Below are 23,668 nucleotides of genomic sequence, written 5' to 3'. Positions count from 1 at the left end.
TGTGTACCCAAGTATATCTAGAGTAATCATCAACAATGACGAAGCCATAGAGGCAAGCTGAAGTAGTAAAAGTTGAGTAGTGAGTGGGACCGAAAAGATCCATGTGAAGCAGTTCGAAGGGTTGTGTAGTAGTCATGATTGTCTTCGAAGGATGTTTTGCCCTTGTCATTTTCCCTGCTTCACAGGCACCGCATAAATGATCTTTTTTGAACTTGACGCCCTCGATGCCTATGACGTGCTTTTTCTTCGCAAGAGTGTGGAGGTTCCTCATGCCAGCATGCCCAAGCCTTCGATGCCAAAGCCAGCATTCTGAAGCTTTTGCAAGAAGACATACTGCAAGTTGTGGTCCTGCTGAGAAATCTACCACGTACAAATCCCCTTTCCGATACCCTTCAAACACTAGAGATTTGTCAGATTCCATCAGCACCAGGCAACGATATTTTCCAAACATTACAATCATATTCAAATCGCAAAGCATTGAGACAGACATTAAGTTGAAGCCAAGGGATTCAACAAGCATGACTTTATCCATGTGTTGATCCTTTGAGATTGCAACTCTACCTAGACCCAATACCTTACTTTTACCAGTGTCAGCAAATGTGATGTGACTCTTGTCGGATGGACGTAAGGTTGAGTCCATAAGAAGACTTCTTCTGCCAGTCATGTGATTTGTACACCCACTGTCAATAATCCATTCTGAAGACTTTGAAGTCGCTGGTATCGTACCCTACAGTGCAGTTAGGGGGATAGGCTTCACGAAGAGAGTTGTGAAGCATAAACATTTGACGAACCAGTGGGTTATGAAAACTTAGATCTAGATTAGGACTAATAGGGAGAGTAGCATGCGATTCAGGAGCAAAGTACATAATGATGCCATTCGGGCATTTTATCTTGCGCCCTACAAGATTTTTAAGGTCCCCAGCAATAGCATCAGAAGATTTTGTTTTTCTGCTGGAGACCTTTCCCTGCAAAAGAGAGTTAAGCTTTCTTAACCACCCACATCTTCAAGGGTGGCTTAGAAGCAATAAGTCTAAGTGCAGCATCTGAGAATTTTGGCTTTGGAGCCCTAGCAAACAGTCTAGCAGGGGGACAATAATACTCATAGGAATAAGCAGAATAATTTTTGGTCATATGAGCATGACGGTTCGACGAACCGCTCTCATATTCATATGCCTGAGTATGGTTTCCCTGCAAAACATTTGTGTTAGTGTAACTCAGGTGAGTCCTCTGTTTGTATGAAGCCATTGGACCGTATGAAGCCTTTGGTCTGAGGTTTGTCTTCTTTAAGTGAGGTGTCATGAAGACATTCACAGGAAGATTTTCCAGACACTTTTTCGGAACCCAGATCTTCTTCATAGGCGGTCCATTCCTGCAGTTAGTACCAATGTACCTGGCAAATACTTCACCATTCTGACTCTTAAACAGTTTGTAGTTTGCATCAAAGGATTCATCAATGATAATGGGGTTGGCACAAGCGAAGCCAGATAGATTCGATGGATCTGTTGAGGATTCCTTTGCAGCAACCCATGTGGTTTTGGGGTACTGCTCAGGTTTCCAGTAAGAGCCATCTACATTAATTTTCCTCACGAACCCAACACCCTCTTTCCTAGGGTTTCGGTCCAAAATCTGCTTCTTAAGGACATCACATAGTGTTTGATGCCCTTTCAGACTTTTGTACATCCCTGTTTCAAACAATGTCTTCAACCTAGCATTCTCATCAGCAATAGCAGTGGTATCCTCAGCAGAGGGGTTAGTTACCACATCAACAGTTGAAGATATTGGAATAGCAGTAGAAGTGGAACATTCGGCAACAGAAGTAGCATTATCACGCTCAATGCATTTAAGGCATGGTGGTTCAAATCCTTCCTGAGCGGAACTGATCTGTTCGGCTCGAAGTGACTCATTTTCCTTTTGAAGATCTTCATGATCCGCTCTCAACTTCTCAAGATCTTGCTTCTTTTGAAGATAATCATAGGAAAGCTTTTCATGAGTAGTTGAGAGAGTCTCAAGACGATCTTCAAGTTCCTGATACTTAACGTGAAGATTTTTTATGTCTTCAATTAAGGATTCAGAACGAGTCATTTCAGCACCCAACAGATCATCGCTTCTGTCTAACAGTTTTTGAATATGTTCCATAGCTTTCTGTTGTTCAGTTGCAATTTTAGCAAGTGTTTTGTAGCTAGGTTTTGAATCACATTCAGAGTCATCGTCACTAGATGTTTCATAGCGAGTAGTGCGTGTGTTTACCTTGGCACCGCGTGCCATGAAGCAGTAGGTAGGAGTGGAGTCGTTCTTGTCATTTGCGTCGGTGTCGGTGATGCAGTCATTGTCTTCAGTGTTGAAGATGGACTTGGCGACGTATGCTGTAGCCAGACTCGCAATGCCAGAATCAGACTCCTCCTCAGACTCCACCTCTGCATCTTCAGATGCGGACTCCTCCTCTGAATCCATCTCCTTTCCAACAAATGCACGTGCCTTGCCAGATGAGCTCTTCTTGTGTGATGAAGACTTCGATGAAGACTTGGAAGAAGACTTTGAGTATTTCTTCTTCTTCTTGTCGTCAGAATCATATTCCTTGCTCTTCTTCTTCCTTCTGTTCTCATTGTCCCACTGTGGACACTCAGAGATGAAGTGTCCAGTTTTCTTGCACTTGTGACATGTTTTCTTCTTGTAGTCATGAGCAGAAGCTTCATCATTCCTTGAGCTTGATCGTGAAGATTTTCTGAAGCCTTTTTTCTTGGTGAATTTTTGGAACTTCTTTACTAGCATTGCAAGTTCTCTTCCAATGTCTTCAGGATCATCATAACTGCAGTCAGATTCTTATTCAGATGAGGAGACGGCTTTTGCCTTCAAGGCGCGAGTTCGCCCATAGTTTGGACCGTATATATCTCTTTTCTCAGAAAGCTGAAACTCATGTGTGTTGAGCCTCTCAAGTATGTCAGACGGATCGAGTGTCTTGAAATCAGGACGTTCTTGAATCATCAGGGCCAGAATGTCAAATGAACTATCAAGTGATCTCAGCAGCGTCTTGACGATTTCATGTTTGGTGATCTCAGTGGTGCCGAGGGCTTGAAGCTCATTTGTGATGTCAGTGAGCCGATCAAAGGTGTGCTGAACATTCTCATTGTCATTTCGCTTGAAGCGGTTGAAGAGGTTGCGAAGAACACTGATTCTCTGATCTCTCTGGGTTGAGATGCCTTCATTAACCTTGGAGAGCCAGTCCCAGACTAGCTTGGATGTCTTCAAGGCACTCACACGGCCATACTGTCCTTTGGTCAGATGACCACAGATGATATTCTTGGCAGTAGAGTCCAGTTGAGTGAACTTCTTGACATCAGCAGCAGTGACACCTTCTCCAGCCTTGGGAACGCCGTTTTCGACAACATACCATAGGTCGACCTCAATGGCTTCAAGATGCATGCGCATATTATTCTTCCATTAGGGATATTCAGTTCCATCGAATACGGGGCACGCAGCGGAGACTTTGATTATCCCTGCAGTCGACATAGCTAAAACTCCAGGTGGTTAAACCAAATCACATAGAACAAGGGAGCACCTCGCTCTGATACCAATTGAAAGTGCTTTATATCGACTAGAGGGGGGGTGAATAGGCGATTTTTGTGAAAGTCTTCAAAACGTGGGAGTTATGAAGACATACAGTGAAGATTATGCCTATTACTATGCAGCGGAAGTTAGATTACACTAGGCCAGCCATGGTCGGGTATTCAATAGAGTGAAAGCACAATGACAAACAGCTGCAGTGTAATAAGGATCAGGTAGGAAGAAGTTATGAAGCCAAACAGATCATATATTCACGTTGTGAAGACAAAAGATAAAGCAAGCATGCAATGGCTTCATAATGAATAATAGTAAGTCAAAGGAAGTGAAGATGAAACCAGTGACTCGTTGAAGACAATGATATGTTGGACCAGTTCCAGTTGCTGTGACAACTGTACGTCTGGTTGGAGCGGCTAGGTATTTAAACCAAAGGACACACAGTCCCGGACACCTAGTCAAGGACACTTAGTCCAAGACACCCAGTCCTCACCATTTTCTCCTTGAGCTAAGGTCACACAGACCTCGCCCAATCACTCTGGTAAGTCTTCAAGGTAGACTCCCAAACCTTCACAGACTTCATTCACTGGCAATCCACAATGTCTCTTGGATGCTCAGAACGCGACGCCTAACCGTCTGGAGGATGCACAGTCCTCAAGTGTAATAAGTCTTCAGATCACACAGACAAGAAGACTTAAGTGATGCCCAATTTACTCTGGCTCTGGGTGGTTAGGGCTTTTCTCCTCACTAGGAATTTTTCTTTCGAAGGCTTCGAGGTGGGTTGCTCTCAAACGACAAAAGCCGTGCACTAAAATCTGAGCAGCCAACCGTTTATGGTTGTGGGGGTGGACTATTTATAGCCACTTGGCAACCCGACCTGATTTGTCCGAAATGACCCTGGGTCACTAAGGAACTGACACGTGTACCAACGGTCGTATTTTGAACTCACACGGCAACTTTACTTGGGCTACAAGTAAAGCTGACTTGTCTGACTCTGGACAAGATTTGCTCTCATAGTCTTCGCTCGAAGACATAGGATTTGAGTTAGGCATCACTTCAGTCATTCTGTCTGGTTCTCTTGGACCCCACTTAACAGTACGGTGGTTCCTACGACACAACATAAATGAAATGAAACTACGAAGGATCTAAGTCTTCGAGTTCCATAAGCTTCATAGGGAGTCTTCTCATGTCATTGTCTTCAATATGAATATCTTCATAAACCACCATTGTCTTCAACGTCTTCGTACATTTTTAGGGGTCATCTCTGGTGGTAAAACCGAATCAATAAGGGACTTCTACCTGTGTTTTCCTGCAATTCTCACAAACACATTAGTCCCTCAACTAGGTTTGTCGTCAATACTCCAAAACCAACTAGGGGTGGCACTAGATGCACTTACACCTAGAACAAGCATGAAACTATAAGTACTTTATAGGTGTAATGGGATAGGTTTGCAAGATAATAAAGAACACGTAAATAAAAGTTATGGCTGTTTAGATAAAGAAACAATTAAGTTAGTTTTAGTAGAGAGCTTTTTGTAACAAGAAAGTTATTTTTCCCTAGGCAATCGATAACTAGACCGGTAATCATTATTGTAATTTTATATGAGGGAGAGGCATAAGCTAACATACTTTCTCTACTTGGATCATATGCACTTACGATTGGAACTCTAGCAAGCATTCGCAACTACTAAAGATCATTAAGGTAAAACCAACCATAGCATTAAAGTATCGAGTTCTCTTTACTCCCATACACAAACAACCTACTTACTCGGGTTTGTGCTTCTGTCACTCACGGCACCCACCATAAGCAAATCATGAACATTGCAAACCCTACAGCGGGGATCCCTCACGCCTCCGCGACACGAAGAGCACGATAGGACAACACCAATAATAAAACATACAACTCAGACCAATCACGATCATCAATCAACCCATAGGACAAAAATGGATCTACTCAAACATCATAGGATAGCCATACATCATTGGGAAATAATATATAGTGTTGAGCACCGTGTTTAAGTAGAGATCACAACATGGAGAAGAGGTGTTACACCACTACATAGAGTGGGAGAGAATTGGTGATGACAGCGGCGAAGTTGTTGGTGTAGATCGCCATCAAGATGATGGCCCCGGCGGCGTTCCCGCGCCACCAGGAGAGGGGGGAGAGAGCACCCCTCCTTCTTCTTCTTCCTTGGCCTCCCCCCTAGATGGGAGGAGGGTTTCCCCTCTGGTACTTGGCCTCCATGGCGGCGGAGGGACAAGTGTAGGATCGAAAGTATGTCTAGAGGGGGGTGATTAGACTACTTGACCAAATAAAAGCTTAACCTTTTCTCAATTTTAGTTCTTGGCAGATTTTAGCTATTTTAGGACAAATCAAGCAATCATCACATAATTCAAGCAAGCATGCAAAGAGTATATTGGCAGAGGAAAGTAAAGCATGCAACTTGCAAGAATGTAAAGGGAAGGGTTTGGAGAATTCAAACGCAATATGAGACACAGATGTTTTTCCCGTGGTTCGGATAGGTGGTGCTATCCTACATCCACGTTGATGGAGACTTCAACCCACAAAGGGTAACGGTTGCGAGAGTCCACACAGGGCTCCACCCACAAAGGGTAATGGTTGCGCGAGTCCACACAGGGCTCCACCCACGAAGGGTCCACGAAGAAGCAACCACCCACAAAGGGTCCACGAAGAAGCAACCTTGTCTATCCCACCATGGCCATCGCCCACACAGGACTTGCCTCACTAGCGGTAGATCTTCACGAAGTAGGCGATCTCCTTGCCCTTACAAACTTCTTGGTTCAACTCCACAATCTTGTCGGAGGCTCCCAAGTGACACCTAGCCAATCTAGGAGACACCACTCTCCAAGAAGTAACAAATGGTGTGTAGGTAATGAACTCCTTGCTCTTGTGCTTCAAATGATAGTCTCCCCAACACTCAACTCTCTCTCATAGGATTTGGATTTGGTGGATAGAAGATTTGAGTGGAAAGCAACTTGGGAAGGCTAGAGATCAAGATTCATATGGTAGGAATGGAATATCTTGGTCTCAACACATGAGTAGGTGGTTCTCTCTCAGAACATACGAGTTGGAATGGTGTATGTGTTCTGATGGCTCTCTCCTCGAATGAAGAGGAGGTGGAGGGGTATATATAGCCTCCACACAAAATCCAACCGTTACACACAGTTTTCCAATCTCGGTGGGACCGAATCAACAAACTCGGTCGGACCAAAAATGTAAACCTAGTGACCGTTAGAGATTTTCGGTGGGACTGACATGCAACTCGGCAGGACCGATATGGTTAGGGTTTGGGCATAACGTAATCTCGGTGAGACCGATTACACAAACTCGGTGAGACCGAATTTGGTAATTAGCTAACCAGAGAGTTGGTCAGGCAAACTCGGTGGGACCGATTTGCTCTTTCGGTGAGACCGAAAAGTTACAAAGGGGAAACACTGAATTTACATTGCAATCTCGGTGGGACCGATTCGCTCTTTCGGTGAGACCGAAAAGTTACGAAAGGGAAACAGAGAGTTTGCAATCCCATCTCAGTGAGACCGAGATCCCTATCGGTAGAACCGAATTGCTAGGGTTTGGCAGTGGCTAATGACAAGTGAAACTCGATGGCGCCGGATAGGAAGAATCGGTAGAACCGAGTTTGGCTTAGGGTTTAGGTCAAATGTGGATATGGGAAAGTAGTTGAGGGTTTTTGGAGCATATCACTAAGCACATGAAGCAAGAGGCTCATTAAGCAACACCTCATCCCTCCTTGATAGTATTGGCTTTTCCTGAAGACTCAATGTGATCTTGGATCACTAAAATATAAAATGAAGAGTCTTGAGCTTTTGAGCTTGAGCCAATCCTTTTTCCTTAGCATTTTGAGGGTTCCACTTTCACATCCATGCCATGCCAATCATTGAGCTTTCCTGAAATAATCATCTTGGAATAGCATTAGCTCAATGAGCTATATGTTGTTATGAATTACCAAAACCACCTAGGGATAGTTGCACTTTCAATCTCCCCCTTTTTGATAATTGATGACAACATATAGATCAAAGCTTCGACAAATGATAATAAGCATGAAATATATCGTTGCTTTGAGAAGTATGTGATAAGTAAGAGCTCCCCCTAAATTTGTGCATATTTAAAATTTGCTTTGGACTGCAAATGCACAAGGAGTTAGAGTCATGGGTTACTCTTCCATGTCACATACATCTTGGTGGAGCGCTTAAAATGATAAGAATGAAATACATGCACTCATCACCAAGAATAATGAAAGATCACATAAGATAGATAAGATAATAGCATTAAGCAAGCATTAAGTGTAGCTTATGATCAAGCACATGATCATCAATGTCTCACAAATAATGACGTAGTATCTCAAGCACTCAAAAGCAAACAAGTTTGAAAAACCACCAAATAAAGCAAGAGAGAAAAGCAACACTCTCTCTCGAAGCCTATGATCTATACATTTTTCTCCCCCTTTGGCAACAAGTTACCAAAAAGTTCCTAGAAAATGCATAGTACTAGATCGACGCTCAGGCTTGATCTTCTGGTGGTGGTGGAGTCCGGATCACTCCAAGGACGAAGGCTTCTGTAGATGCTGAAGTAGACGCTGGAGTTGGAGCTGAAGTAGATGCTGGAGCTGGTGGAACTGAGGCTGTAGCTGGTGCTGAGGTGGTGGCTCTTGTGTCAGCAACTGGCATGGCAGACGACCTCGGACCTCGTGGCACTCTGGCAAAGGCATGAGTGGTAGTCCTGCCTCTCCTCTCCTGCATATCATCTTGGAGCTGCTCCACTGCAGTCTGAATCTCCGCTACCTTGACATCCAATTCATAGAACTTTTGTTCCATGATTCTCTCTAGGCTTTCCTGGTTTTGAGTTAGGGTAGCTAGTCCTTGCTCAATCCGCAGGGTGGATGCAATCAGGTAACCAAGCTGCTCTTGTTTGTTCTTCAAGAAATACTCAGATGCCTCCTCTTGAGTTGGCATCTTGGCAGCTTTCTCCTTCCTTGCCTTCTCCTTGTTTGCGTATGCTTGGGCAGATGATGGCTCATTCTCAGTCATGACAACTTGATTGTCCTCAAAATCTGGACGGATGGGCAGGTGTTCCTTGTCCAATAAATATATGCCCGTGCCCATCTTGGAGTTAATGAGTTCCTGGATCTGAGGGGCATATCCGCAACTCCTCTTCTGATCTGCTGCAGTCCTTTTGATAGTTTCCACTATGAGGCTCATCACCTTGAACTTCTGAGGTACATCAAATACATGTAGTAAGTTGATAGCATGGCCTCTGATCATCTTGTGATCTCCAGACTTGGGCAATAAGGTGTGCCTCAAGATCCAATTGATAGTTGGCAGCCCTGACAGAAGGTAATGCACAGACCCAAATTTGAAGGTGTCAAGAGCTTCATTGGGAATTTCCTTGTACATATTGGACATAGAGTTATGGTCCATCTTCTTCTTGGCATATATGTCCAAGTCATCATCATGCTCCTCTGGGGCATTAATGATCTGTGCCCACTCAGCAACTGTGGATTGGTACCTTGTACCCTCAGACATCCATGTGATCCTCCCATCTGAATAAAAATGTGCTGTGGAGTAGAACTGCATTATAAGCTCCTCATTCCACTTTGTGAGCTTCTGCCCAACAAAGTCAGCTACTCCACAAGCTATGAAGCTGTCTTGCACTCCAGGATAGTGCTCCTCATTGTCCTTGATGTACTACCAGTCAACCCATCTCATATCACAGACTATTGGCTTCTTATCAAGCAGCACTGTCTCATAGAAGTCCTGCTGTTCCTTAGTGTGGAATCTGTAGTCAACAGCAGTCCTCCTCCTTGAAGCATACGGGTCTGCTTATCTCCACTTCCTCAGCCCTGAATCTCTCCTGAGCTTCATGTCCTCAGCCACAGGATGCGCATCATTGTGGTCTGGGATCTTGGGCTTGAGCTTTCTCAGAACTTGCTCTTCATCCTCTTCTTCAGCAACAGTCTCAGGCACTGGGGCCTTGTTCTTCTTAGCTGCAAGAATGCTCCTTGTATTCCTCTTTGGTTTTGGCTTGGAGGCAGCTTTGGGCTTAGATGCAGTAGCCCCTGATCTTATGGCATCACCCATCAGCTTGGGTGCCTTGGGTGCTGGTGCAGCTACCTCTTCTTCCTCTTCCTCTTCCATGATGGAAGCCTTTCCTAGCACTCTGGCTACGGTCTTCTTGACCCTTTTCTTTCTTTTCTTTCCCTCAGCAGCAACTGGCTCTTTGGGTGCAGGCTTCTCAGTTGAAGCTCTTGCCTTTGACATGGGCTGCCTGCCTGTTGGCCTTTTGATTTTCAGCCCTGGCTTTGTGCCTTGAGCTGGCTCAACTCTCTTTGATGTGGCCTCTTCCTCTGCCACATAATCTTCATCTTCGGAATCAGAAGTTCTCTTCTTCCTCTGTCTGGTGGCAACTTTTGGCAAGTTGCTAGGGGTGCTCCTACTGCCCTCATTTGAAGAGCTGGAGGGACTAGTGCCCTCACTCATGTGCACCTGCTGCTCTGACATGTTCTGGCTGTCACTTTGATCAGACATGCTGCAAACTCTGACTGCTGACCCTGTGAACAGTTTATAGATGAGGTAGAAAAGATGAGCATCACAAAATGCAGAGATTTTTGCAAAAGAATGATCCAAAAACTTAGTTTTAGTTTCCCACTGAAATCATCTCGGATCTACCAATTTTCAAACTCGGTGATACCGAAGCAGTTTTGGAACCTAAACTAGTGAACTCGGTAGGACCGAGTCACAGTTCGGTGGCACCGAGACTGCTAGGGTTTCACAGAGTTCCAAAATCGGTCACACCGATAAGTAATTCTCGGTCAGACCGAGTCTCACTTGTGCAATGTCATAAGCCAAATCGGTGGGACCGAGTTTTTCAACTCGGTGGGTCCGAGATGGTTTCGGCGGAAACCTAACCCTAAAATTTTCGAATCCAAGCTAATCTACGGGCGTATTGACTGGATAGGAGTGTTTCAATCGTGGCAAGAATCATGAAGAACACAATGTGCTAGGAATCGGACGGGGAATAGCACTGTGATCGAGTCCATACCCTAGTTCGGCGGAGACTCGCTACGGCGGCAACGGCAGGGCAGAATTCCCGTTGACAGCGACGAAGACCAGCGACTGGAGGCGACTGGCGGCGAGAAGACGATCCGGAGACCACGTTGGCAGAGCAGGCTATCGCGCGGGCGAAGGGGTTCGGAGAAATTTCCAAATTTTGCCCGTGACTATATATAGCCCGACCCTATCGGTGTGACCGAGTGGAACAACTCGGTGGCACCGAGATTCATAACTGCAGGCAGTTACTGAAACTCGGTGTGACCGAAATGTTCAAATCGGTTGCACCGAGATCGAAAACCTAGATCAACTTAATGATCTCGGTAGGACCGAAAGTGGGGTATCGGTCAGACCGAGAATCATAAAGAGGTTTTGGAAGTTTAAGTCTATGACGAATCGGGGACTCCGAGCGCTCCTCACATAGAGTGGTTCGAATCTGACTTGATCAAATTTTGTGATGCAACATGAATAGAGTTTGAGACGAGAAAAGCATAGATAGCTAGAGGAGGTACTTAGGCATTCTTGTCCATCCACTTGGAAAAAGAAAATAAAACCAAACAATCAAAACAACAAGTGGATGTCCTCGAATGAGCAAAATATGCAACCAGCATGCTCACACAATAAGATGGCAAATGAAATATGTGGCAAGGCATGCACAACCAATTCTAGCATCTATCAAGCAATTTGCGATGACGAGGTCATCTATATATGAGTATATTGGCTTAGGAGTCAAGTGAGAGCACTTGATCATAGGTCATACTCATCGTTTAAGCTCAAGTGGGGTTACCACTTTTACATAAAGCATTGTTGCGTTCACATCTTTAGAGTTGCTTTAGCTCAAGTCTTAGGGTAAATCTCCCCCTAGATGTGATATCCCCCCTAAGAGGGATGAACTAACCTTGGGTTTTGTCGATGATGACTTCATGTAGATGTTGAAGATGTGGATGCTCAATGTTGATGTAGATCACTTGGAGCTATCCATTTGAGTGAATTGCACTTTCAATACCTACATGGGTTAGTCCCACAAGGAACAAACAAGGATATCCATAGACATAGAGTGATGCACACAAAAGATGATGTCCATGAAAACTTTTAGGTTACCTTGTCCCTTGTCTTACCAACAAGAGGGTTTGTGACTCCTTGAACTAGTGCAAGATGTGGAAGTTGATTGCACTTGTTCTTGCCAAAATGATAAGAGTGAAGTATGTTGGCGGAGTCACCCTCAAGAACTCTCTAGTTCTTCTTCTTTTGGATCCACATCATCTTGATGGGAATCCTTGGAGTTGTAGTCGTACTTGATGAAGTGGAACTTGAAGTAGTCTTGGGAATCCACTTGACTAAGGTCTTAGGAGCTTCTTCAAATGCGTCAATTTCCTCTTGAAGCTTGTCCTTGCCTTTTTGCTTGTAGTCTTGTGGTGGAAGATCATCTTGAGCTTGTGTCCCCTTGAAAGAAGTATACTTCTCTTGTTGAGGAACAAACTTTGTCTTGGGGTATTGATCTTCTTCCCACTCAACTCCATTGGCATTGAACTTTCGTTCAAAACCAACACCTTGATTCTTCCGGTGCATTCCTTGCTTGCGCACAATTTCCTCGAATTGCTTACTCCCGGCAAGGCTTTTGTACACTCCTTTCTCTATAATTCCCTTCAATAAACTATTTTCTTGCTCAAGTGTAACTTGGCTAAGAGAATCATTAGTGGAATCAAGAGAACTACTAGAAGCAACAATATTGGATTTAGCATGATCATTGTTACTGCTAGAGGAAGAATCTTTCTTGTTCTTGTTACTAGACTTGACTTGAGGCATGTAAGTGGATAAGAGTAAACGCTTGGCAATGTAAGAAGAGCTTTTCTTGTGGAGATCATCATTGATTGCTTTTAAGAACTCATGCTCTTGCTCAAGATTGAGCTTTTCAAAGCGTAATTTCTCATGATCTCTTAAAAGTTCTCGATGATCTTCGAAGATAGTTTCATGAGCTAACTTAAGAGTGTTTAGTTCTTTAGTTAGAGCCTCAATCTTCTCCTTATCATTGTCATTCGTTTTATCTTGATTAGCATGTTTAATTGACATTTCATCATAGTATTCATCACTAGAGTTGTCAACAAGCAAATCATCACCTAACAAGTCATCTTCATCACTATTGAAATCAACATACTCGGGGTGTGTTACCTTAGGACCTTTGGCCATGAAGCATCTTCCAATTCCTTCATTTGGTGAGTCAAATATGTCGTAGGAGTTGGTTGACACAAGTGCTAGACCGGCAACACCTTCATCTTGAGTATCTTCGGAGTCGGAGTGATAACTTCTCTCGGAGTGGCTGTCGGAGTCGGAGCCGGATACCCATTCACCAACATGATCTTGATGTCTTCGTCTTGTGTAGCTCCTTGATGATTTTTCCTTCCTTTCCGAATCCTTGCTTCTCCGTGAGTATCTTCGTTCATAACGATCATCTCTACTCCTCCTCTCTCTTGGTGGTGATTCTTTGCTTCTTCTTTTTGGAGAATCTTCTCTTCTCTTGTAGGGAGCCGTACACTCATTGGAATAGTGTCCGGGTCTTCCACAACTGTAGCAGTTTCGCTCTCGACTAGAAGATCTTTTGTCATTGTAGGACATTGACTTGAAGCTTCTATCTTTGCTTCTACTCTTGTAGAACTTGTTGAAGTTCTTCACCATTAAGCTCAATTCTTCATTGAAGTCTTGTTTCTCACTTGATGATGTAGGGGCTTCACATGAGGCTTTATAGGCACCACTTGATTTGTTGTGAAGTTCCTCTTTATCCTTAAGTGACATCTCATGAGCAACAATTCTTCCAATCACCTACGTTGGCTTGAGATCTTTGTAATTGGGCATCATTTGGATCAATGTGCACACGGTATCATATTTTCCATCCAAGGCTCTTGGAATCTTCTTGATGATGAATCTGTCGGTCATCTCTTCACTTCCTAAGCCGGCAATCTCATTTGTGATGAGAGCAAGCCTAGAGTACATTTCAGCGACACCTTCACCATCCTTCATCTTGAACTTGTCAAGTTGGCTTTGAAGCACATACAACTTGGATTCCTTGACGGAGTCGGTACCTTCGTGCATATCAATCAAAGTGTCCCAAATTTCCTTCGCATTCTCAAGACGGCTGATTTTGTTGAATTCTTCGGGGCATAATCTGTTGAAGAGAATATCACAAGCTTGAGCATTGTATTGCAACATCTTCAACTCATCCGCGGTAGCTTCATGATTTGGTTCTCTCCCATCAAAGAAGTCACCTTGCAAACCAACACACACAATAGCCCAAACGGCGGGGTTATGTCCAAGAATATGCATTTTCATTTTATGCTTCCAACTAGCAAAATTAGTACCATCAAAGTAGGGACCTCTATGGTGGTAATTTCCCTTGCTAGACGCCATACTCTCCTAGGTTGTGAAACCAAGGCTATGACCACCAAAGCTATGGAGATCAAAGCAAATGGAGACCAAAGCTCTGATACCACTTGTAGGATCGAAAGTATGTCTAGAGGGGGGTGATTAGACTACTTGACCAAATAAAAGCTTAACCTTTTCTCAATTTTAGTTCTTGGCAGATTTTTGGCTATTTTAGGACAAATCAAGCAATCATCACATAATTCAAGCAAGCATGCAAAGAGTATATTGGCAGCGGAAAGTAAAGCATGCAACTTGCAAGAATGTAAAGGGAAGGGTTTGGAGAATTCAAACGCAATATGAGACACAGATGTTTTTCCCGTGGTTCGGATAGGTGGTGCTATCCTACATCCACGTTGATGGAGACTTCAACCCACAAAGGGTAACGGTTGCGAGAGTCCACACAGGGCTCCACCCACAAAGGGTAATGGTTGCGCGAGTCCACACAAGGCTCCACCCACGAAGGGTCCACGAAGAAGCAACCACCCACAAAGGGTCCACGAAGAAGCAACCTTGTCTATCCCACCATGGCCATCGCCCACACAGGACTTGCCTCACTAGCGGTAGATCTTCACGAAGTAGGCGATCTCCTTGCCCTTACAAACTTCTTGGTTCAACTCCACAATCTTGTCGGAGGCTCCCAAGTGACACCTAGCCAATCTAGGAGACACCACTCTCCAAGAAGTAACAAATGGTGTGTAGGTAATGAACTCCTTGCTCTTGTGCTTCAAATGATAGTCTCCCCAACACTCAACTCTCTCTCATAGGATTTGGATTTGGTGGAAAGAAGATTTGAGTGGAAAGAAACTTGGGAAGGCTAGAGATCAAGATTCATATGGTAGGAATGGAATATCTTGGTCTCAACACATGAGTAGGTGGTTCTCTCTCAGAACATACGAGTTGGAATGGTGTATGTGTTCTGATGGCTCTCTCCTCGAATGAAGAGGAGGTGGAGGGGTATATATAGCCTCCACACAAAATCCAACCGTTACACACATTTTTCCAATCTCGGTGGGACCGAATCAACAAACTCGGTCGGACCGAAAATGTAAACCTAGTGACCGTTAGAGATTTTCGGTGGGACTGACATGCAACTCGGTAGGACCGATATGGTTAGGATTTGGGCATAATGTAATCTCGGTGAGACCGATTACACAAACTCGGTGAGACCGAATTTGGTAATTAGCTAACCAGAGAGTTGGTCAGGCGCTCTTTCGGTGAGACCGAAAAGTTACAAAGGGGAAACACTGAATTTACATTGCAATCTCGGTGGGACCGATTCGCTCTTTCGGTGAGACCGAAAAGTTACGAAAGGGAAACAGAGAGTTTGCAATCCCATCTCAGTGAGACCGAGATCCCTATCGGTAGAACCGAATTGCTAGGGTTTGGCAGTGGCTAATGACAAGTGAAACTCGATGGCGCCGGATAGGAAGAATCGGTAGAACCGAGTTTGGCTTAGGGTTTAGGTCAAATGTGGATATGGGAAAGTAGTTGAGGGTTTTTGGAGCATATCACTAAGCACATGAAGCAAGAGGCTCATTAAGCAACACCTCATCCCTCCTTGATAGTATTGGCTTTTCCTGAAGACTCAATGTGATCTTGGATCACTAAAATATAAAATGAAGAGTCTTGAGCTTTTGAGCTTGAGCCAATCCTTTTTCCTTAGCATTTTGAGGGTTCCACTTTCACATCCATGCCATGCCAATCATTGAGCTTTCCTGAAATAATCATCTTGGAATAGCATTAGCTCAATGAGCTATATGTTGTTATGAATTACCAAAACCACCTAGGGATAGTTGCACTTTCAACAAGAGCCCCTCCGAGATTGGATCTCTCTCTGTTTCCTTCTGTTTCTACGTTCCCAGATTCTGGCTTTCACCGTTTCTTAAATTCCTGGAGATCCGTAACTCCGATTAGGCTGAAATTTTGGCATGATTTTTATCCGGATATTAGCTTTCTTGCAGCCGAAGAAGGGCACCAACCGCCTTACAGGGTGGCCACAAGCCCCCTGGCCGTGCCCTGGGTAGGGGGCGCGCCTCAAGGGCTTGTGGGCCCCTCAGGCATCGTATCGCGTTGATTCCTTTTCCCCAAATCATATATATTCTGAAAAAAAATCTTCAAAAGTTTTTATCGCGTTTGGACTCCATTTGATATGGATATTCTACGAAACAAAAAACATGCAACAAACAGGAACTGTCACTGGGCACTGGATCAATATGTTAGTCCCAAAAATAATATAAAAAGTTGCCAAATGTGTATCAAAGTTGTAGGATATTGGCATGAAAAAATCAAAAATTATAGATATGATGGGACGTATCAGTGTCGTACGTTCGGTACTTGATCGGGCAGATCGTGAAGGTGTATGACTACATCAACCGTGTTGATAAACGCTTCCGCTTTTTGATCCACGAGGGTGTGTAGACACACTCTCCCCTCTCGTAGCTATGCATCTCCATGGATAGATCTTGCTTATGCGTAGAATTTTTTTTTGTTTTCCATGCAACGTTACCCAACAATTAGAGTGTGCAGAAATGCGTCATCAGTATGACACCTGTTGTTTGCTGATGATTCTTTGATTCTAATGAAAGCAAATACTTTAAATGCAGCTTCCTTACAGCATGTTCTGGATACCTACTGTCAGTGTTCGGGACAATTGGTGAGCTTGTCGTAATCTAGTGTCTTTTTCAGTCCAAACATTCCTATTGTATCTAGGACTGAAATTTGCCAACAGCTAAACATTGACACTGAAGCTTTATCTGACAAGTATCTCGGGCTTCCAGCAATGGTGGGAGCAGATAGAAGTGAGTGTTTCATACACTTTTGTGAAGAATTAAAGAAAGGCTAAGAGGGTGAATGGATAAACAATTGTCCACTGGTGGCAAGGAAATTCTTACTAAATTTGTAGCCCAAGCAATCCCGTTTTTGCCATGTTAGCTTTTAGTATACCTAAAGTTATTTGCAAAGAGATCACTAGTTTGATTGCTTAGTTTTGGTGGGGGGATGAGGAGGAACACAAAAGGATGCATTGCTACACTCAGTGGAAACTGTGCTATCAAAAAAAATGAAGGTGGGATGGGCTTTAGGGACCTCCACTCTTTCAATTTGGCAATGCTCTCGAAACAATGTTCGCGACTTATAATGAACCCAGATCCTCTTTGTGCCTGAGTTTTGAAAGCATGATATTATCCAAATGTAAGTTTACTCCAAACAGCGCTGAAGAATGGAGCATCCTTTACATGGCAAAGTATTATGAAGGGGCTAGAAACCTTTAAGCTGAGATATATTTGGCGCATCAGAATTGGAGAGAATATGAATATATGGAGTGACCCTTGGGTGCCAGCCAACCCGGATAGGAAGGTTATCTCAAACCGAGGTCAAACTATTCTCTCGGTTGTCAGTGATCTCATCGACCCTCATATGGGAGCATGGGATGAGCCCCTGATCATTCTATTTTTAACCATGTCTACATCAGAAGGATCATGCAAATCCCAATTAATCACAATGCATTTGATGATTTTATTGCCTGGAACCTAGATCAGAGGGGTGTTTTTTTAGTTCGTTTGGTGTACCGATTACAATGGATTCAATCTTTTCGGGTGCATGCAAATGTATTGGCACGCCCAGCTGGATCAAACTAATCAAAAGTATGGCCTACACTGTGGAAATTGCAGGTTCCATGTAAGATTCAGATTTTTTTGTTGGCATGCACTTCATAGAATTACCCCCCTAAGATACATACTCACTAATAGACGTGTGGGTACCAATGGCTCATGTCTGATTTGTCACCAAGGCGCGGAAGATGTACGCCATCTGCTTTTTTACTGTACACATGCCAAGGAACTGTGGATCCAGCTGGGTATACTGGACATTGTTGAAGAAGTGAAGTTAATTGATTCGCTCTGGTTCAATCATACTCGAATACCTGATCCCTATAAAGCCTAATTTGGATGTCAAATAGCTGATAGCAGTTGGGGCTTGGTACTTATGGTGGGTGCATCGTGAGCTCACCCATGATGGATCACCGCCACCTCCCTCGAGAAGGCCTATTTCGGTCCTGGCAATTGCAAACAATTTTCATCAAGCTAACTTAAAAATTCATGGTGTACAGGAACATAATAAATGGAGTAAGCCAGAACCCAAGTTTGTGAAGCTAAACGTGGATGCCTCGTTCCATATGGATGAAGGTGCAAGAGCCACTGTAGCTGTTCTTAGAGACGGTAAGGGTAATTTTTTGGCGGCACAATGTTTATTTATACCTTATGCAGCAGATGTGGTGACAACGGAGGCTATGCCTATGCGTGATAGACTAATCTTTGCAAACTCTCTGGGGTTCCCTCGAGTGGAAGTTGAGTCTGACTCCTTGACAACGATTGATTACTGTACTGGACAGACAAGATGGTGGGACGCCGCGGCGGTGATCTTTGCGGAATGTGTGGACGTGTCTTCGTCAATCGGGAAGGTCAAATTTAAACATTGTTATCGTTCTTCTCATCAAGCGGCGCATGTGCTAGTTAATCAGGGTTTTCGTAATAAGATTTCTAGTAGTTGGACGGTGGAGCCTCCGAACTGCCTAGTTCACAACCTTGTGGACGATGTGATCCCTATTTAATTTTTAATAAAGCTAGTCATGATGGCTTTCCTAAAAAAAGTACTTCCTCCGTCTCCAAATAGGATATATAGCTTTTTCTCATATCAAACCATGCCAAGTTTGACCAAATTTGCACGGAAAAGCACCATCGACTACAATACTAAATGGATACAATATAAAATATATTTTATTATATATTTAATGATAGTAATTTGTTTTTATAGTTGTTGATAGTTTTTTCTATAAACTTGATCAAACGTTACACCGTTCGACTTGAGACAAAATTTATAGACCTTCTGCAGATGGAGTGGAATAGGGACATGTAACACCCCGGATATGACTTTCCCAATTTGTACTCCAACTCTTGCCGTTTCCGACGTTAAGTTATTTTATTTTCTCGGGTTCGGGTTTTTGTCTCCGTGTGTTGTTATCATTGTCATGCATCTCATATCATGTCATCATGTGCATTGCATTTGCATACATGTTCATCTCATGCATTCGAGCATTTTCCCCGTTGTCCGTTTTGCATTCCGGCGTTTCGTTCTCCTCCGGTGGTCATTTCTACCTTTCTTTCGTGTGTGGGGATTAAACATTTCCGGATTGGACCGAGACTTGCCAAGCGGCCTTGGTTTACTACCGGTAGACCGCCTGTCAAGTTTCGTACCATTTGACTTCGTTTGATACTCCAACGGTTAACCGAGGGACCGAAAAGGCCTCGTGTGTGTTGCAGCCCAACACCCCTCCAATTTGGCCCAAAACCCATCTAAACCTGCTCCATCATCTAGAGCGTTCGATCACGATCGTGTGGCCGAAAACCGCACCTCATTTGGACTCTCCTAGCTCCCTCTATGCCTATATATAGGTCCTCCTCGAAAATCCGGATCCTCCCCCGTCCTAACCCTAAATTTCGGATCTCCGCCGCCGCCGGACACGTCCGGACGGAGCCGGACGCATCCGGATCCGCCACCGCCAACCGCCGCCTGCCACGTGGCGCGCCGCCACCCGCCGCCGCCGAGGCCCGCGCGGCCCAGCGCCAGCCCCCGTGGCCCGGGTCTCCTCCGTCGCCGCCCGACCCTTCTCCTTCCTCCCGTGCCGCTCGCCGGCTCCCCGCCGCCACCGCGCCGGCGCCGCACCTCCGCAGCTCTGCCGCCTCGCCATCACCGCCCGAAGCCGCCACGCCACCTCGACGCCGGCGCTCGCCGCCCCGGCCACCGTCGCCCGTCCTCGCCGCTGCCGCCGCAGGGGAAGGCCGGCGACCCCTCCGTCGAACTCCTCCCTCTCCACCGACGAGCTCGTTCCCCTCCGGCGAACTCCGGCGCCGATCTACTACAGTGCCCCGACCGTGCCTCGTTTTCCATGCAAACCCTAGATCTAAGAGAGGTTGATTTTTTTTCCCTAAGTCCCCGGAATTTCCTAGTCCAAGTGCCCATGTTCATAGCATCGTATCTCCTCATCCGTAGCTCCGATTTTGGCATATAGCATATCAAAATGTTCATCTGAGAGAGTACATCATTTCATTCCATTGTATCATTTTCATTTGAGTTCATCTTGATGCCCGAAATGCTGTTAGAAGAGGGCTACTTGAGATAATTGTCAGATCTGCTGCTCCATTTAGCTTTTTGTCATTTTTGCCATCATTATTGTGTGCATGATATGCCCTGATGTTCTACATATGTTTTGTTAAGGGTTTTATCATCTTTCTAGAGGTGCAACCCATATATTTTTGTGATGTATGTGGTGACTAGCACGAGCTTGCAAAGTGGTGCACTTGGTAATTCTGTTTTCAGGGACTTAGCATTTTCACTAAGTCCTTGATCTGTTTATTCATGTTGCCATATGTTCTTGTTGTTTCTTAGTGATCCGTGCCTCTTTTGAGGATGATCAGTAAGGATGTTTTGTTAATCTTGTAGTGCTCTATCCATCCATGTCTTTGTTTGCAATTATGGAGCACCCTAGCTTGAGTCAATCGAGCTCTACTTTTACTACTTTGTGAATCTGGGCAGATTGTCAACTTGTTTGCAATTTTGCCGATGATGTTGTAGTTGATCTGTGCATGCTATGCTATTGTTCTTGCCATGTCTAGCTTGCATTTTGTGTGTTCTTGATAGATGTATGCTTAGATTGTCATGTCTTGCTCCGTAGTGAGTGCATCGAGCTCGTAAACATGCCTACTTGATATCTGTTTTCAGCATGCTCCAGTTTTCACTAAGTCTGTTATCTGATTATGTTTTTGCCATGTTCACATGCTTGCAATTGTATTTTCTGATCCCTTTTGGCTCAAGGTCACTAAGGGACTTTTGTTAAGACCTTTGAGTAGCTCCATGCCATGCTTTACTTTGCCATGTTCAGGTCCTGTAGCATGTAGTTTTATTGCTCCGAAGAGTGCTACCTGATCTGAAATTCCAGACAAGTGTTAATTTCACTAAGTCTGAGATCTGTTTGCCATATGCATTTTTGCCATGCTTGTTTGAACCTGTTAATGGATAATTTGGCCGTAGCTCAGTGCTACACTTTTGTTAAGCATCTTGAATGCATCCCTGCCATGTATTTTGTTGTCATGTTTGGGTGTTGTAGCATGTTCATCTCATTGCATTTAGATGACTACTTGTTGTAAATCGCAGACCGGTGTCGTATTTGTTTTGCTCGCCATTTCCAAACCGTAACTCCGATTCCAGCGTTCTTTATATCGTTTTCAAGCGATTTCATCTCATCTTTCCAGTGGCACACTTGGATTCCCAAGTCAAGGCCAGATTCATGCATTCCTTGTCAATTCTTGCATATGCATCCCGCATCACATCCCGCATAGCATACCACCCTTGCATCATATTGTTTGATCCTTACACGTGGTTGATTGTGTCCTTGTTGCTTGTTTGTCTTGTTTGGGTAGAGCCGGGAGACGAGTTCGCTAACGAGGAGCCCATTGAGTTTGCTTTCGAGGATCCAGTCAACTCTGACAACTTTGCAGGCAAGATGATCATACCTCGAAATCACTACTATCTTTGCTATGCTAGATTGCTCGCTCTTTTGCTATGCCAATGCTACGATGCCTACCATTTGCTTTCAAGCCTCCCAAATTTCCATGTCAAACCTCTAACCCACCATGTCCTAGCAAACCGTTGTTTGGCTATGTTACCGCTTTGCTCAGCCCCTCTTATAGCGTTGCTAGTTGCAGGTGAAGATTGGAGGATGTTCCTTGTTGGAACATTTATTTACTTGTTGGGATATCATTATATTATTTTGTTATCTTAATGCATCTATACACTTGGTAAAGGGTGGAAGGCTCGGCCTCTCGCCTAGTGTTTTGTTCCACTCTTGCCGCCCTAGTTTTCCGTCATATCGGTGTTATGTTCCCGGATTTTGCGTTCCTTACGCGGTTGGGTTATAATGGGAACCCCTTGATAGTTCGCCTTGATTAAAGATTTTCCAGCAATGCCCATCCTTGGTTTTACCATTTGCCACCTAGCCCCTTTTTCCCTTGGGTTTCCGGAGCCCGAGGGTCATCTTATTTTAACCCCCCCCCCCCGGGCCAGTGCTCCTCTGAGTGTTGGTCCGAACCAGGCAGCCTGCGGGGCCACCTCGGGGAAACTCGAGGGTTGGTTTTACTCGTAGCTTGAGCTATCTGAGTGTGCCCTGAGAACGAGATATGTGCAGCTCCTATCGGGATTTGTCGGCACATTCGGGTGGTGTTGCTGGTCTTGTTTTAACCTATCAAAGTGTCTTGAAGAACCGAGATACCGAGTCTGATTGGAACGTCTTGGGAGGAGGTCTATTCCTTCGTTGATCGTGAGAGCTTGTCATGGGCTAAGTTGGGACTCCCCTGCAGGGATTTGAACTTTCGAAAGCCGTGCCCGCGGTTATGGGCAGATGGGAATTTGTTAATGTCCGGTTGTAGATAACTTGAACCTTAACTTAATTAAAATGAATCAACTGAGTGTGTTACCGTGATGGCCTCTTCTGGCGGAGTCCGGGAAGTGGACACGGTGTTGGAGTAATGCTTGCGCAGGTTGTTCTCTAGTTTCTCGCTCGCGCTTTGCCTCCTCTTCTCGCTCTTTTTTGCGAACAGGTTAGCCACCATTTATGCTAGTCGCTTGCTGCAGCCCCACTTACTTTTACCTTGCCTTACCTATAAGCTTAAATAGTCTTGATCGCGAGGGTGCGAGATTGCTGAGTCCCTGTGGCTCACAGATTACTATTACACCAGATGCAGGGCCTAATGATTCCGCTCCAGGTGACGCGCTCGAGCTCAAGTGGGAGTTCGACGAGGACTCTCAACGTTATTATATTTCCTTTCCTGATGATCAGTAGTGGTGCCCAGTTGGGGGTGATCGGGACCGTGTCGCATGTTGGGTTATCTTTTATTTTGGCGCCGTAGTCGGGCCATAAGAGTTTGGATGTTGTAATGTTATTTATGTACCTTGATTGACGTGGCGAGTGTAAGTCAACTATGTTATCTCTCTTTTATTATTATATTACATGGGATGTGTAAAGATTACCTTACTTGCGACATATGCCTTCAATGCGATTATGTCTCTAAGTCGTGTCTCGACACGTGGGAAATATAGTCGCATCAAGGATGTTACAGGACATTAGGCAAGCGACCAATGAACCGTCAACCATTGGGCCGACTCCATATCCCCGAACAAAGCAGAGGGGCGGCGAGTACAGGTGCCTGCTAGAGTGGTCTCGCCCATTACCATCCTTAAAAAACTGATAATTTTGAAATAAAATGTTCACTAAATGATAAAATGTTTGTGGATTCAAAAAATGTTTGCGATTCTGCAAAAAAATGTTTGCTTATTCAAAAAGTGTTTGAAATTTTGAAAAAAATGTTGGTGAAACAATAAATGTTCGTGATTTTTTAAAAAGTTTTTTTATTAAAAAATGTTAATGTAATTGCACAAATTTTGGCCAACTCATAAAATATTCATGAATGAAAAAATATCCTAAAATTCAAAAAATATCATGACTTACAAAATAGTTTATTCATTCATAAAATGTTCATTAATTCAAAAATGGTCGTGCATT

The sequence above is a fragment of the Triticum urartu genome, chromosome 2A, assembly GCF_056163025.1.
Source record: "Triticum urartu cultivar PI428250 chromosome 2A, HENAU_Tu73, whole genome shotgun sequence".
Taxonomy (NCBI): Eukaryota; Viridiplantae; Streptophyta; class Magnoliopsida; order Poales; family Poaceae; genus Triticum; species Triticum urartu.
This window is presented reverse-complemented; position numbering follows the sequence as displayed.